Genomic DNA, 16,340 nt, shown 5'->3' with positions numbered 1-16,340 from the left:
TGAGCACAGCTGATCCTGCCTTGGGGCTAAGCTCTGGACAAGGGTCTCCTGAGTGCCATGAAACTCTGCGGTTTTAAGATTTCTGGATAGAAATATTTTGATTTGGACTTTTTTTTTTTTTTTGGTCAGATCTTTCCTTTCAAAGGAAAACTCCAACAAATTCAATTTTTCTTTGTAAGGAAGTTAGTCAAAAGTAGACTTCAATTTTTCTAACTGGTGGTGTTTTATGAGGAAAAAAAATGCCATTACAAGACTAGGGATTGAGTTTATCATTTCCTCTTGTCAGACACATGGTTTGGCCCCTTTAAGGCTCAGAATGTCATTTAAGGCTCTAGCTAAGCTGAACTAATCACCTATGACTGCTCAAAGTGGCAGTGTTACTCCTCCCTTACTTCTTTTGTCCTGGCTATTCATTCTCTCACATCTGTTTCTTTCTGAGCCAGCAGTGAGCCACCTCAGTGGGCTGAACCAGCACCAAGTGCCTCTCTCCTTGCAGCGCAGTTATTTTCCTCTCATCTAAGCCCCTTGAACCAGCTTGCCATGAAGTCAAAAGAAAGAAGAGCCAACAGCCTGCAGACATGAGGAACACGGAGGGTGGAGAGCAGGGCACCACTCCATGGACTGCTGTAACATAAAATAGGGCACTTCATTAAATCTGTTAGATAAATTGGGCCCTGACCTTTTGGCAAAACCTGCATGTGAAGGTCTCAGTCCCTCAGGGCATAAAGCAAGTCTGGGGGTTATCTCCCCCCAGCCTCACTGAATGCCCATCCATTTATTCCTGGCTCTGGCACAAGCCATAGGGAAGAGGCAGTTTGGGACTGAAAAAAGTGGCATGTTTGTTCTCTTCTGAAAAGTGGCTTTTTTGTAACATGTGGCATGTTAGTCATGTGAGCCAAATAGCCAAAGGTAAAAGAAATTACCAGTGCTGCTGATGGAACTGCATTTATAAAAGCAGTGTGTCTCTGGATTTTTCATTTTTCGTTTTCTCGTCTTTTTTTCCTCAGGGAACAAAAAAAAAAAAAAAAAAAGAGTAGCAGGAATTTAAATATAAAGCCATGGATATTGTGAAATTTAGCACTGAAAAGTGTTTCCAAAGTTAAGATTTCTCCTTCAATCTCCTTCAAGATTTACCTTCTCCTGGTAAATTTGCTATGTGATACACAAGTATCATTTGCTATTATTTATTATTTCCTTGGATTTTGATGGACAGGTGTGGTTTGGGATAGATTGGTCATTCCCAACTGTCTTGCTAGAGGAATGTGTGTGGCAGATATGTTGCAATGAAAACCAAAGGCCAGTATGCTTATGATATGTATATACGATATACACCTCTCTGCCATCAGCCTCCTAGTGAGACCAGGTTTAGTGCAGTTCTCCTGGATTGACCCAGATTATTCAAGCCAGTATTCTATCACACTCATTCTTGAGAGTGTTAGGAAGCAGGCTTCATTTTTGTTGAATCCAATGCCGCAGTTCCCAGCTCCTTCTATTGTTCCTCTTGTCAGTGGCAAATTTTGGGATCCTGATGTAGAAAGAAGAAGAAAAACAACCAGCTGAAAGATCCTGCTTGTGGCTGGGAAGGGGGGAGGATGGGGAGGAAAGGGCTTTGAGGCAGCTAGTGGTGTTTATCTCTGCTTTTTCTATTTTGTGTGTTGGTTTGTTTGTTTGTGTTTGGTTCTGGTTTTGTTCTTCTGGTTCAGTGTAACCTGAAGGGGGATGAAGGGAGGAGAGATGGGGAAGCAATGGAGGGGTGTGGGGGTCACAGAGGCGTAGTCACATGCACCATTGTCACCTGCTTGGGAAGGACCTTATCTCACCAGTCCTGGATCAATTTGACTAATCTATTTTATCTCGCCATCTAATCTATCTGTTTCTGCTGAGCTATCCATCTGCCTCCTGGTATTGATCCCAACAGTTTTGTAATTGTATTTATAAAATGCCCTTTCACCCTCCTGGGAAGAGGGGTCTTGTGTAAAGGCAGATGGAGAGCAAGGGGTGGAAATAACACACTCCACTGCTCCTGATGACAAAGCCCCAGGACCCGCTACAAGCCCTCCAGCTGTACATTTCTTCCTCCTTGTGCAGCCCTTCCTCATCAGCCCCAGCTTCAAAACCCTGGAGACAAACACGCCAGGGGAGCCCAGGGCAGTGTGCAATGGCAGAGGAATGACTGCCAGGAGCAAAGCCATGGAAAATGGAGCAGTGTCCCATCTCCAGCCTTGTTCCAAAATGAAATACATCTGTTTCCTACAGTTAGCTAGAGAAGGCTGGAACTGCCAGATCATCTGAGGGAAGAAAAAGTGAAGGAAGAAGTATGATATTTCTGATTTGGAGAGAAATGGCTTTTATCCCCACACGAAATCAAATTTAATCCAGAGATGTGCAGTGACACCCTCCAAGAGTAAACAGATCCTTAGAGAGGCTCAGGAACATCCTCTGGGTAGATAATCTTCACAGCAACAGAGCCTCCTCCTGACTGCAGAAACCAGCTGCCATGTGAAGCCCTCAGCAGTTTGATTCTTTCTGTTCATCCCTATATAGACATCCCGGTTCTCTGCACAAGGCTGGGCATCTTATGTAGAAATCAGTGTATGTTATTTTGAAATAAAAACTTATTTCAGTCCTAAATTTACCTACATTGACCTCCACACTTTTTAACCACAGAAAACACTATGCCAGCAAAGTTTCCTTCATGATGAATTGTGTGTGTGTGTGTTCATACCTATGTATTCTCCTCATTTTCCATCTCTGGAGTGTATCATGTCTCACCTCTGAGATTTGTGGGGAGACTAAAGGACACTGGGGTCACACTGGTCTCTGTTTACAGACTTCTTTCCAACTTCTTCCTAAGCAGGAAGTGCTTTCTGATTAGCCTCATTTTTTTGACATCAGTATAAAGCTTTTATCGTGTATTTGTTGCACAGGAATAATATGCCAAACTGTGGAGACCCACTGCTTCTTCTCAGAGGTATTTCCCTGTGCAAAGCACAGGAACTTCTGAATTACACATTGGATAGACCTAGGGATTGCAGGGAACGCTGCAGGCAAAACCCAAGTGCTCCCAACTCAGAGCACTGGGAAAGGCTGGTTCACAGGGATGCAGGGGCACCAGGCTGCCTTGTGCAGCAGAGTGTGCTTGCTGGCTTACTGGCAGAGGGAGAGGTTTAATTTGCTCTGCTTGGAGACAGCCTTTGAATGCAGGCTGCAACCAGGCAGGGTCTGTCTGAGACTCTGCTGAGCTGTGTATTTGTTAGCTCAGGTTCTGAAATACCTCAGTGATTGCAGCAAGGGATCCTGAGGAAACTAAAAACACTTTTCATTGGCCATGACACCTAAAAGTCCCTTTTAAATTCTGGCAAATCCCTTTGCTCATGGAAAGATTATATACCCATTAAGTAGCCTGTAACCCCTCTCCTGGCTCTTGTTGGAGACACAGAAGCTGGCAGCCAATGTAGGACCAGGCCCTCTGGATATGGAGCAGGATTGTTGCTGTGAAGGGGTACCTCCAGCCCCATAGGAGGGGGTCACATCTCCCCATCTGTTTATGACTTGTTCTGTCCTCAGTTATCTGCCTTTCATTAGCAAGTGTGCAAGTAACATTGCATTTAAAAACATTATTCAAAAATGCTAGTTGTCTAAAACTGGCATTTATAATACAATTTCATAAAAGTTATATATCGACAGTGCAACACTTTAAAAGGCCCTTTCTGATTAACAAGGTTCAATATAGCTCCCCTGATTCCCCTGGTTGTGTTTTAAAAGAGGGAATAAAATGCTATGGATCTTGAAACAGCTGAAATCATAATTTCCCAATATTATCTGCAGTGTTGCTCTGAGAAAGCAGAGGCTGTGATCAGCAGAACGCCTGCTCCAGTGAGGGGTACAGCTGACAGGGTGGTACGATTGCCAAATGACACTTTGGCTGCTCCTGCTTCCATCTGAGCCTCAGGGACCATGGCAGTGCCAGGCTCCTGCCTGAGCTGATTCAGTGCACCCACAAATCACACCACCTTTGCTGCCTCCAAGAAGTTCAGTAACCTCCATGAGATGGGAATTTGTGTTTGCATTCCAGCACCCATGGCAGCTGCTCACTTCTTGATATCTCTCCAGGTGAAAACAAGATTGCACGTGCTTTATTTTCACCAAAGACCTCCCCTTGCCCCATGTTCTGCCAGTTCATGCACCAAACAGTGATGTGAGCTCCTCGGGACACCTGAGTGAAGCTCAGAGTCTCCAGCAGCAGCATTCAGTGAAACAACAGATTTATTGGCCAAGTGGAAGAGCAGATGCAGGCAAAAAGAACCCCAAAAAAATAGTATGTGGGCTGGGCAAGGGAGCTGGTGACATGGACTCTGGCTCTTGTTAGAGGTGATTCTGTGAGTGCAACCTGAGTTGCACCCCTGCAGGCACATCATGGAAAAGGTGATTATTTCTGATTTTTTCAGTTAAACGTAGATGACAGCCCTTCATCCAAATCACACTCTTCCCTCTGGCACGCACAGGAAAAACTGGTAGGAACACTGTAACTCCTTTCATTGTCACAGCCATGGATTTACCTGGAATTTTAATTGCGGATTTTTTTTTTTTTTTGTTTGCTGAAATTAATTTTACTGGTTTGGTTCTCTTACCCTCCATCAGCACATTCCTTAGGGACTAGCAGCATATCATCATGCTGGCTCACCTGGAGGAAAGCTTTGGAAGAAAGGAACCGAAATACAGAGAGCAGTGTCTGCTCTTTTACTTAGGCAATAAATCTACTGCTTTATTATTACTGTTGGGAAACTCAGAGCCAAATTCTTTGCTAGGAAAACATTGGCTTCGGTGGAGTTCAGCCAGCAGAGAGTTTAGCTTCCTGTTTTTGTTCCAAATCGAAGACTATGCTTGGCCCAATTGTTGTCGTTGTTTTGCTAGTTAGCTGTTTTAATTTAAAATAATTATGTGTTGTGGGTTGCTTAGGGTTTTTTTTTTTTTTTTTTTTTTTTTTTTTTTTTTTTTTTTTTTTTTTTTTTTTTTTTTTGAGGTTTTTGTTGTTGTTGTTAGGATTTTTTTGGTAATTTCTTCTTCACATATCACTTTGTTTGTAACAGTCAGAAACAAAAGAAACCGACGGAACTGCTGCATATCCCCTGCTTTGTTCAGGAGTTATGAAACTGAAGGTCTCATCCAAAGGGAAGGCTTAGCCCAGGCTGAGCATATCTTGGCATGCCCTGCTGCCCAGGTGGGTGTCCGCATGACCAGCCCAGGGATAAGTCTGCAGCTGGTTCTTGCAGGAGACCCTGGGTATCAGCTGGCTTTTCCAGTGGCCCAGAAACCTTCCTCTCAGCCCTCAAAGAGTGGCAGAAATGTAACTCACAACTTGCCAAGGCAAGCCCCATCCCTCAGGTGCAGCTGGCATTAAGACACTAAAGATGTTTGCTCCAGGGGCTGTTATTAACTTGCTCCTTGTACAGGGACCTGAGGGTCCCAGCCTAGTTGGGGCCTGTAGCTATTCTTGCAGTATAAATGTTATTTATACAGTGCAATTAAGCAGAGGTTTAATGTAAACTGCTGCCAGCACTGGGTTAGGTACCAAAGTGAAGACACATCTTATGAGATATTTTTGAGAACAAAAACCACAAAGTTTTAAACTCCTGTTAAACAAAGAGACAGCTTTCACAGAGAGGTTACGCAAACCAAATAGCAAACAATTTGTTTGGAGAAGTAGCTATCTCGCAAGCAAGCTAAACCTAAGCATAAACCAGAGACAGGGGCAAAGCCATCTTGTCTTGTCTGTGTGCTCTCAGCCAGCTGCAGGCTGCCTTCTTCCTAATCTTTGCATTGCAGGCTTTGGGAAAACAACTTGCTGTGTTTTAGTACACCAAAATCAACATCGTCACTGCTCTGTAAGTGTATGTCAGAGAAGGACTAAAGCCAATGCTCATAAACATTACACCCTGCTGTTCATACATTTCTTCATCATACTGAGTCCAGATTCCCTTGTGGATTCCCACCTTCACTCCACCTAGAAGAAGGACTCAGAAGCAGGTTTTGCCCCCACAGTGGTCCTGAGCAGCAGCCAAACTTCTGGGTTCCTCCATCTTCCTGTCTTTCAAAAGAAGCAAAACAGCTGGAGTCCCATGTCACAGGCCACGTGAACTTTTGGAGTATGTTTTCACTGGTGCAGCATTGATTTTACTGGGATCAGTGTAAATATTATGTTAGCTTGCAACTGCTAATTATATCAGCATAAACTTAATTTATGGTGATGATCACAGTCCTAATGCTATGCTGCTGCCAACCCTCATAACTGATGCTTTGAGACATCATGTAAACCCAGCCGTTAGCAATCAAGTAAATGCTCCCATTACATATCACTGATATTGGCTGAAGAACTTTTTAATTGACTTCTTAGGATTTATGACAGATGATGCAGACTGTGTGTTTAAGTTCAGGATTCTCTTTCATGTTTCATATCTGCTGCTGCTTAGATAGATGCTGGTCTTGGAGTAAATAGTGTAACATTGCATGCTTGAAATTGAAAAGACTGAGTTTGTTTCACTTGGAAAGAAGATAAAAAAGAGGGCTCAAGAGAAAACTCTGCGAAGGAATGAACAGCTCAGAAAAAGTTAAATGGGAACATCTCTTCCCCGTCTCTTCCCCATAAAATTACTGAAACAGTCATTGAAATGAAAAGGTGGTAATTCAAAAGTGGTAAAAAGGTTTTCCCCCATAAACAGAAAGTGAAAATTTGGTTACTTGAGAAATCACTAAGGTCAGTAATTCAGCAACTTTCAGATAGGGATTGCATATTTATATGTAAAAGACTACCAAGACAGGTTGTACTTAAAGCTCATGCTCCCAGGCAGGAATGTAAAGCTTTAGGATCCTGTGGCTTAAGCTACTCTCTAACAAGCCTGGAGTCAGCCTGATATCTTCACAGAGGCTGGATTAGACAATAGGGGTTTTCTTATCCCTTTCCAGTGAAGCATTCAGCAACAGCCATAAGGAGAATTAAAAATGAAAAGCACACCACCAAACAGAAAAAAAACCAAACCCAGAAACCCCCAAACAAACAAAAAAACCCTCCACAAACCCGAAAACCAAACCAAACCAAAACAAAAAAAAAACCCACAAAAAACACACACAAAAGTCCCCCAACACATATAACAAACAAACAAACCAAATGGCTTTCAGTCCTGGAACATTTTAGGTTTGAGATAAAGTACTGAAATTTCAGATGATCCAGCATTGAAGAAAGCTTACTGTATATGGGGGATTTTCAGTGCCCCGTCTACAAAAAAAACCTCCCAGAGGTATCAGTGAAATAGGGTTATTGAGTAGCACAGAGACTATGGCAGTGAGCCAGGAGGCAAATTATTGTAATAAACTCAGGATCTGAAGGCTAGGGGACAGTAAAATAGTGTCTAGACTACTGGGGGTTAGAGGCAGCACTGAGGAGTGGATAGAGGAGGGAAAAATCACACAGGGTGAGATGAACGGCATGTTTTATTTCCCAGATAAATCACAATGACAAAGTTTTACACCTCTGAGCAGCACTCGGAGCACAAAGTACCTGCATAGTCATGCACCAAACTGATAAAGCTTTCTGTCTGTTTTTAATAAGAAGTATTTTTATCTCTCTCTGTCTCTCTAAATATATATGTGTGTGTGTGTGTATTTGCTTATTTAGAAAATTTATATGTTTATGCATACGTAAACATCTATATTAATTATGTGTATAGGTGTTGTTTATTTTCCATAGCTTCTATGATGCATATTCATCACATCAGAAAGTAGCTTATTCTGCCTAGACTAGAGGTTTAAAATGGTACTTCAATACATTTTTGAAAGCATGCTATCCTAGCCAAGATATATCCATAGCTGTCAATATAGAGACATTTTTCAAATGAAAAATCTCCAAACAAACCAGTGGGCTTAAGCTCAGCAGGTTTTGGTAACTGTGGATGACATTTCTAAATGTTGTGTAACTCTGAAGCAGTGCAGCGGAGGTAGGTAACATCTTCTTGTAAGATGAGTACAGGATAAAGACTCTGTCCCCACCAGGGATCTTGGCTTTCCTTTCTATAAAGGGGTATTACAGAATGTACCCTTAAAAAAGAAGTGATGGATATGAAAGCAGCCTTGCTGAGCCCTTTCAGATTAGCATAAATCTAGATTCCCTGTGAAGATGTATGTCACCGTTTATAGGATGTTTATTGATCTGTATTTATCTTTGTCGAGGACCCAGCTAAACATGGCTTCAACTACAATTGAGGATTCAGATGAATTGATTAGAGAGGTATCTAGATGAAGCTGTTCACTTTGTCTGGTTTTGTCTGCATCTCTGTCACACAGAACAGTGGCAGCTGGATCTTGAGATGATTCTGTTTTGGCAGATTTTCAAAACAGTTTCTGTGTTTTGCCTACCTGATCTGCCTTCTGTTGAATCTGATGACATTTGTTAGCGTGCAGCTGGGGGAATTTTAAAAAGTGCACATTGCAAGTACATGTGGATCAGTGAGTATTCTGTGCTTGGGCATAGAGCTGAAGATTGCTGCCATGGATAGAACAGGCTCAAAAATACAATAATTTTCTTCATAGCAGGATGAAATTTATGCTTCGATTATCTGATTTCTAGGTTCCATCACCTGCTGGCTTTTAGGTCTAAAACTTCTCTCCTGGCAAAAAAAAAAGTTCAAAGAAGATGGAATTAATCATAGTAAGCAACAAAGGGTTTTAACTACTTCCAAGTAAGTTCAGCAATGTTCAACAGCCCATTTAATGGCACAAGACATTTGCCATCATAGAGGATTTCCTGTTCTGCAGACATAAATCTCTGCTTGCATGCAAAGCAACAAGCTAAAAAGCTCCTCAGATCATTTTGCATTAAGCACATGCTGGCAAGTGCATCAGAAGTGTCATGCACGCAAAGACTAACACAGTTTAGAAGAAAATATTTCTGGCCTATGACCTTACAGTTTTGTGTAACTTGAAGGTTTTCTCCTGGATATAATAGTGGTAGTCATATTTTGAAAGGGATTCAACATTCATCTTTTCATCATCTTTGTGTTCTTCACCCAGTCTAGTGTCCTTCCTAAAAGCTAAAGCTACAAAATTATGTCTTATCCCCTAGTTGTGCCATTGCTTGGATAAGAAAGAGTAATGGACATAAATGTCCCTCCTGCTAGGCAGCCACTTCAGAGTAATTTGGGCTTCAGATTTACTCTATGCAAGCAAATGATTAAATTATGACTGAGACATTCTGTTGCAAGACAGAGCAGCACCCTCAAGGCTTTAGGCTGATACATTTACCATAGAAACACAGAGAGAGAAAAATATTTGTTTCATTAAAATTAAGACTGTTTTTCACCATGACATAACCTTAAAATGGAGAAATTTGCTCGTTAAAATAGAATAATTTAAGAACAGTTAGTTCCACAGCATGACGCACCCCACAATATTATGCCAAATTACAGGTTAAGCAATTGAAATGGCTTAAAAAAGCTTTAGCATAAAGATTAATTCCTGACTTTCCTTGTCTTCATTCAGAAGCTCTGAAAGGTTACAGCTGGGTCTAACAAAGCCCTTAGATGCAGGACAATACAAATGAAATATAATAGCTAAGATAGTGTGATAAGAAGATACTGTCCCAAAACTGGCTTCTTTTTTTTCTTTAACCTACAAAAATTGAATTGAACTGCAATTGAATTGATCTCAGAATTAAAAAGATAAATTTGAAAGTGTTCAGTGCACCTGCAGCCCAGTGTGAGATAGAAGTATTTTAATATTCACAAGGAAACACTGAAAGCAGAGTCTACCAATTTCAAAGCCTTTCTTTTTCCATCCAACAGTGATCCTTATGCTCGCTGAATCTGGAGGAACAGAGTGGGTTCTCCTAAGGTTTTCAGGGCAATGAGTGTGGTGCCGTTCTGATTAAATAAGCCATCCCACAATTTAACAGATTCATAAGGAATTCTCATGGGAGAGGATCTGAGAGCTGAGGGATGCTGGGAGAGGTCGCTCACTCACGCAGCCTCAGCAGATGGGTAAGTACTGAGATAGAGGTCAGCTGAGGCTGGCTGCCCCTCCTTGTCTCCTGGTGCTTTTACTGACCTGGAGTTCCTCTGAGCAATAAAGAGGCTGAAATCCTGGAAATGAGCTGGGGGTCAGTAGCACTTGTGATCTGTCAGTTCTTCAGGCCCCATCGGTGAATGGCCTGTAGGCCATGGCTTGGGACTGGCAAGGGAACTGAAGGGAAAGGAGGCCAAAATTTGGATTATACAAAAAATTGCACCACTTTCAAGAATTCAGTTTAACATGGATCTCTTTAAAACAGTGCAAACATCTTAATTAGATGTACATAAACTAATTTAATCCTTTGCTTAAATCAGTCTACAGTGATTCATCAATGCTAGCTAAAAGCAGTGTGTGTAAGGATTACACTGGTTTAAATGTGTACAATATAGGTGTGCACTGATTCACTGACATTGATTAGATATAGATTTGATTATGTAAATGCAACTTTCCCTAATTTCATTGGTTTATTGATATGGTAGTTAATTAAGTAGGAGAGGCATGTAGAAAGAAGGATCCTGTTTTAGAGTAAAAACGGGTTCATGAATCATTTAATATGTTTATTCTGTTTACATATATTTGATAAAAACACTGACTATCTTGATTTTGCGTCCTCTTTTTTTTACAAATTATTTAAATTATTTTCATGCCAATTAGACATATTATATTAATATTAAGTACAGGCCTTGTGTTTTTTTGTCTAGGTGGTAAATTTGAAAGAGCTGTTGCGGCATAAATTCCTACAGGTGGAAACCACAGGTAGTTAAGGTCAGTGTAACTCAAGTCAAAAGACTGTCACTGGCCTGAGAAGCTCATGGTGTGAGTGCAAGGCAAGGCAGATACAGTCAGATGGTGGGGCCCACACAAATCACTGCATGGTATCTGTCAGCAGGATTTGCTGCTGACCTCAACCACAGTCTAACAATTGCCATATTTTGCATAAATACCATGATAAGGGAGAGTTTAAAGACTAGAAGAGTCTAATGACATGTCAGTGCAGCCACTTTTTTGTTGGAGAGGGAAATCCTGGAATGAGCGCTGATTTTACAATTTGCTATGTTATTGTACTGAGCATGAGACATTAGTATGAGGGTGGTCAACCTGTATATTTAAGACAGAAGACATTCAATGCAACTGGAAAATGGGAAACAGTGGAGGAAAATGGTATGGGATCAAAGTAAGGGACAAGGATCCCTGGCTCTCTAGGAACATGCTGGGTTAATAAGAATGAAGAGGACACTAAAAGGATGTTGCAGTGATGCAAGTGAAGGGGAACAAGAATTTTAGCAGCATGGCATTACAAGGAGATACCATGGAAAGACAAAGTACATGACTTGGCCACACACAAGAAACAAGAATATGAAGAGTGACATATGCAGAACAGAATGAACAGACAGCAGCAGAGAAAACTGAGCAAAGGCTAACATGGCAATAATTAAAACAAAGCAAATGAGACTATCCAAAGAGTTTAGGAGCTGTACTTTTTTAAAATCAGTTGACCTTGAAATGGTAGATAAAGATGTGTAGAGGCAAGGTGGCTGCAGTTGTGAGGTTGGCAGACTGAGACAAGAGATACTGACCTGTGAACTGCCCTCCGTCGTGGGATTTATGGGTGGCTTATAGGTCAAGGAAGTTCAAGATGAAGCAGTGACCAAAAACCTTTGGCCAAAACAAGGTAGTTAGAAATTCTGTGGAAAAGGTTTCTGTTAAATGCGAGGCAGGGGAGCATCCAAGACACAATTAGAAGAGTTCTGGGTACTGTTTGGCCAGATATAGGTGAGTGTATTTTGAGAAGCAGGGAAGAGTGAAGGTCCATTCTAAGGTGGGCTTACTGTACATCTTTCTGCAGGGAGAGGAAAGAGCCAGGAAACTGTGAGAAGAATATTGATGAGATGGATGGAGGAGCTGGAAAGGAGATTAAACACTTCTGTGTTTTGAAAGACAAGAGGTTACAGATGAGGAAGGTCACATGGTTGAAAAGCTGGTCTGTTTTTACCTCCAAGGAGGCTGGACTGAGATGGTGAATGGCAAGATGAAAGGAGAATCTGAGAGGTGGGTCAAGGTGAAGGAGCTGGCATTGTGCACCAGTCAAGTTGAGTATGGAGGTGACCTAGATGGGAAGATCACTGACATTAAGAGATGGGAGGGGATATGGGAGGATTTGGGAGAGGGATGTACCACCTAAAATGGAATTTGGAGGGAAGGGGCAAAGCAAGAGTATGATCAGTAGCCAGGAGCAGTAAGCGGCCATGGGATGGGGTATTACATCTGGACTTAAGACAAATGGGGGAAAGAAGGCACAAATAGATACTGTGAATTTGCAGTGGTGACAGGGAAGGGATACAATGTCTAGGAAAGAGCACATGGCGGGTTTGTGGGAGCTGCTTGTGCATCAGGATGACAGGAGACTGCCTAAAAGAAGACTGGCATATAGATAAGGCTGGGAGAAAAGCAGCCACAAATTTGAAGCTGATGTCTTGTGGCCATGGATCTTTCCTCTTCCCTGCCTGTGTGGAAATGCAAACCCTGTGTGATTCAATTACTTCAGATTTTCTTGATTTGGAGGCAGTTTCCTCTTCCCCAGCAACAGTGTGCACAGTCATCCCTCTAATTGCAGCAGGAGCACTGTCATACTCAGCAGACACAGAGCTTGCAAGCTTTCAAAACATGATGGTGCTCTGGGATCAAAGCTTGCAAGGGTCCTTTTTAATTAGTATCACTTCATATTTTGTGGGTCTGTCTCTACATCTCTAGCTTTAGCTTGTTGTAAATAAACACCTTGGAAACCTGAATTAGGTATAAACATGATTATGTGAAACCAAAGGTTTGAGAGGTGTGAACTACTTTATGCCTCCAGGAGTGGTGAAGCCTGACACTTAAAATAAATATTTTACAGTCAGCATTGTATGGTTCACAGCTGATTTTAGCTGAAAGCTCAGGTTGGGAGCTTCATGCTGCCATCCCAGGAGATGAAGCCCCATATTTAATGCCCCCAGCTCCAGTGTCACAACCTGCACCTTCTTCCCAATCACTCCTGTATATACAATCTATCTTGGTGCTTGTGGTGCACTGAAAATGGCCCTGGCTGTGGCTGTCTCCTGAACTGGGGTGAGATCTGGACCCAGGGCAGGGGACAGAGCAGAGCAGTGTCACTTGCTGCCAAGTCATGGGCAGTGGCTTGTTTGTTTTCAATGGGAGTTTTGTTTTCCTCCTTTGCTCCTTTTTCCTCCTTGTGTTTAGACATTATTTTTCAAATGTGCCTCTGTTGAAGCTATATTTAGGGCTTGTTTTCTAATTTGGCACTGTTTAGGCTCTCTCACATAGATCTTGTGGGGGTTTTTAAATTTTATTTTAAGCGTGTGATACCTTTAAACGTGTAAATATCCGGCCTAATTGGAATGCCTAAACAGTCACTTCCCAAACTGCCAAGATGTTAAAATCTGTTGATGTGTGCAGTCCCAAAGTTACCATGGCAACCACATCCATTGCTAGAGAGACATGCTAGATCCCCTTCAGCTTGTGGAGGGCATCCCTCAGCCCCAAACTTTAGGCAGCATGTTTATTTCCAGCTCCTGAGCAGCTTGCTGGGCTATAGCAGCATCCTGATGGTGAGTGGAAAAGTGGGGGGAGCCATGGCCTGATCCCAGGTGGTGAAGGCCCCTCATATGCCCAAGTTTTGCTGCACAGGAGGCTCAATCTAAGCAGCCCAAGGGTTGCCCATCACCCTGGCTGAGGCAGGACACAAGCAGGACTCTTGTGGGATAATGAGATATGTCTGACTTTCTGTGGCAAATGGATGAGAACCACCTTGAGTAGCTGAGAAAGTGTGTAAGTGGATGCTGGCTTACTCTCACTGTGCAATGGTGAGGTCTCAAATCACACCCCAGGTGGGTCTGGGCCAATCACCACGGAGTACACACCATGGTGGCCCACCTCCAGTATGGAAGGGTGATCCTCTGAAAAACCTGAGTACATTGTGGGAGGGGCACTGAGAGACACATTCAATGCCTCTTTATGAAAAACAGCAATCACCTTTTGTCCTTCAGTTTGTTCTCTGAGGCAACTTCTTTTGGAGCAACTTCCACAAGCTGATTTTGTTCTTTGCCCCACAAACTACAGTTATATGCTACCGTCAAGGTAAGTATGTGGAGTTTGCATTTTTTCCTTTTGCGGCAAAGCATTATGTGAGTAAGATTAAGTTTGCAGTTCCTTTTTCACATCCTTTTGTCCTTCTCTTAGGACAAAAACTCTAAAGGTTTCTAACCCTGAAGAGTCCACAAAACTTTTTTGTGGACTCTTTAGAAGTCCACTCTTTAGAAGACTTTTGAAGAGAGGCTTGAGCGTGTGCTGAGAGTTTCCTGCACTGAGGCTTCCATCGAAAATACAAAGGGATGGACTCAATGTTTGCTGCAGCTTCCTGGGTATAAGAACTTGTTTTCATTTTACATTTGAACTAAATCCAAAAAAAACAACGTGACTGTGCAGAAAGGTTTGCCTTTTGTCTTGCTGCTTCTGTGAAAGCTGCCTGGGCTTTCCATTAGGAGTGAACAGCTTTTATGATTGCAAGTGTCTAACATCGGACAAAATACTTAAGAACCTTGTGCTTTTAATAGCTTTGGTATTCCTACCATCTCTGACAATTGCAATCCGTGTAACCATTGGGTTTATTTTTACATCTATAAATATTTATTTATATATATGTGCACATATATGTGCACACATCCCTTCATTTTCACAGCTGGACAGCTATAGTATCAGTCATCATGAAAGTATGCTCCTGCAACACTCTGCTCCTGTTTAATAACCTCTCAAGATCAATTTACTCACATCAGCATTTTCAAAAACCACATCAAAAAGTCTCCTTGCAAACTCACGTATTGCTTAAAATTAATAAATATATGTTTAGAAAATAAAAAGCAGGCTGGGTTTGGTGTTTGAGTTTGATTTCTGCTATTTAAAAAAATGCAACTGTACTTCGATCTTTTCAGATTTGCACGAGCCAAGTTTAACTCTGCAAGAATGAGGATTAGAAATTAAAAATTACTGATATTCTTGTGAAAAAGAGTGATTCCAGCCACAAGATCTAGAAGCCATTTGTTTCTGTTCATTGTGGCAGCTCTTGACACAATGTTGAGGTGCCAGTGATCCAGGATCCAGGTGAACAGGAGAACTGCAACCCCTTCAGCATCTCAGCACCTTGGGGGCTGCTTTCTTCATGATCTCTGTACCAGGGCATTTCTGTTAGTCTACTTTATGCCATGTTTACTACACAGAACTCAACAATGCTCTGCAATAGGTAACTTTTGTTGAGGATTATGTCAGGTTCTTGACAGATGAGCTGTCTTTTACTGTAGCCACATCAATATACACTGGTAGTGTAAGGAGGAGCACTGTTCCTTGCAGCTTGACCAGCTCCGCTCTGCCTTTTGACTCCTGCACCAAGGGAGAAATCTGTGCTGGGTTTCACAGAACTTTCTTCATTGCTGTGAAAGCATTGTCTAAGGTTTATAAGATAAAAAAACTCTTTTCTTCGTGGGGTAGCGGGTTGGCCACTTAATTTTGCCTTCACCTCCAGCAAGCTCCCTCTTGTTTCTGTCTTCTGGGTGATTTATCACAGGGATGTCTTCTCAGATCCTGTAGCCTTAATAAGCATTAAGCAATATTCAAACAAATATTTTGCTCAAAATTCACTAAAGATGCTGTGTCAGCTGGGAAATTTAGTGCACTCTTTTCCAAAGATGATCCCAAAAATTCCACCTGCCCCATGGGGTAATGCTTCCAGAGGGAGGCCTCAAGGGCAGGACGTGGGATGCTTTATTCCCCTCTAGTCCCAAACACCTGTTCTTACTTTATTCAGGGTCAGACCTGTGGTTCCCAGCTGCTGCAAATCAGAATAGTTTGGAAGACTTTCAGCTAATGAAGGGAAAATAATCAGCTGTAATCCAATTACAGAAGAAAGAGATGAAAGGAGCAGGGAGGTTTCCTGCCCCCTACACTAGGAATGATAATTTTAACTATACTTTTAATCCTAAATATTTTAGCAAATGAGCTGCATGAGGTCACCATGCTGCTGACTCTTCCCCATTCCAGTCAGTTTATTGGCTGCACAGCCATGCAAAGCATCCCCCTCTAAAATGGACATCTGTTTTGAAAGGAGCTCTTCTTTGTCCTCTCTTTTTCAACTTGACCACCCTGATACAGGCAGCCTGGGAAGAAGAAACTTTACTGCCAGCTGTCTCACTTTTATGAAAAGAAAGAGACATGGCTCCTCCATTCCTTGTGTC

This window comes from Camarhynchus parvulus, chromosome 2 (assembly GCF_901933205.1).
Source record: "Camarhynchus parvulus chromosome 2, STF_HiC, whole genome shotgun sequence".
NCBI lineage: Eukaryota > Metazoa > Chordata > Aves > Passeriformes > Thraupidae > Camarhynchus > Camarhynchus parvulus.
The sequence above is the reverse complement of the archived record's forward strand: the minus strand, read 5'-3'. Positions refer to the sequence as shown.